Consider the following 985-nt stretch of genomic DNA (forward strand, 5'->3'; position numbering starts at 1 on the left):
ATTCACCATCAACAGTTTTTATGTACACTGCTCGGATAATAGCTACAAATATCCAATTCAATCAGCTACTGTATCAGAAACAACGCTTTATGTCGTCAGTTTAATTGTTCCACCGGTCTTGGTACGTAATATTACTTAAATTTTAACTATTATATATTAAATATTTGTATAGAGATAATTTCAATTTTCAAGAATTCTGGATCGGAGAAATTTCTTCGAGGAGGACATTTATTTTTGTGAAATGCATACGTAATGAAGTCCCCTTAAATTCAATGTAAATGTGGAACTACAACGCATAATTATCGTCAAAATGTGTTACTGTGCGATTATAAAGACATTGATCCAAATCCGGTTAGAAAAATTGTAATTCTTCTGGAGTAGAACTTTAATAGTAGGCTATGTGTTGAGATCAGTTGCTACCATTAGATTTGTGTACAGTCATTTGGAGTGTGGGCGTCGAGGAAACAATAAACTCCTCGGGGTGTTAATTCAAAGCGGGCGTTTATTCGAATAAATACGATATATACATTTAAAATAAAAAGATATAGTACATACTTTACATATTATTAATTAATGTTATGTTGGAGCACATACAGTAAAGCTTTCCTTGATTCAATTCATTCAAAAACATTTATTTTCGTCCATAAAAAAAAACAACAATGAAAGAGAGAGCAAAAAAGTACAAAGCAAGTATTAAATAAATATAAACAAATTTAAAGATAAAAATATATGCCAAGTACAGTATTTATAATTTAAATTAAAATGTATGGACGAAGGAATATTCCCTAAAAGATTGAGACCTTGTGCCAGGTATGCCTGAAACGAAGAAAAGATCCAGAAAATAATATATGATTAAGCTTTACTCTACATTGTGTGTTATATTTCTTTTTGCGGAATAGATTGTGTTCTTTGAGGTCATATCATCAGAGTATAATCGACGAAAAGATGGGTTTCCCAAGGAAAAGACAGTAATCACGATTGGCAT

The 985-nt window shown here is 31.0% G+C and overlaps 1 long non-coding RNA gene across 1 annotated transcript; it reads left to right on the top strand.

Annotated features, from left to right (window-relative positions):
• On the top strand, positions 1-985 carry LOC117123303. Its single transcript, XR_004447838.1, has 2 exons — positions 1-121; positions 900-985. It is a non-coding gene; the product is annotated as an uncharacterized LOC117123303 (long non-coding RNA).

This window comes from Anneissia japonica, unplaced genomic scaffold, assembly GCF_011630105.1.
Source record: "Anneissia japonica isolate Jap-2015-1 unplaced genomic scaffold, ASM1163010v1 scaffold287057_len985_cov289_single, whole genome shotgun sequence".
NCBI classification, from domain to species: domain Eukaryota; kingdom Metazoa; phylum Echinodermata; class Crinoidea; order Comatulida; family Comatulidae; genus Anneissia; species Anneissia japonica.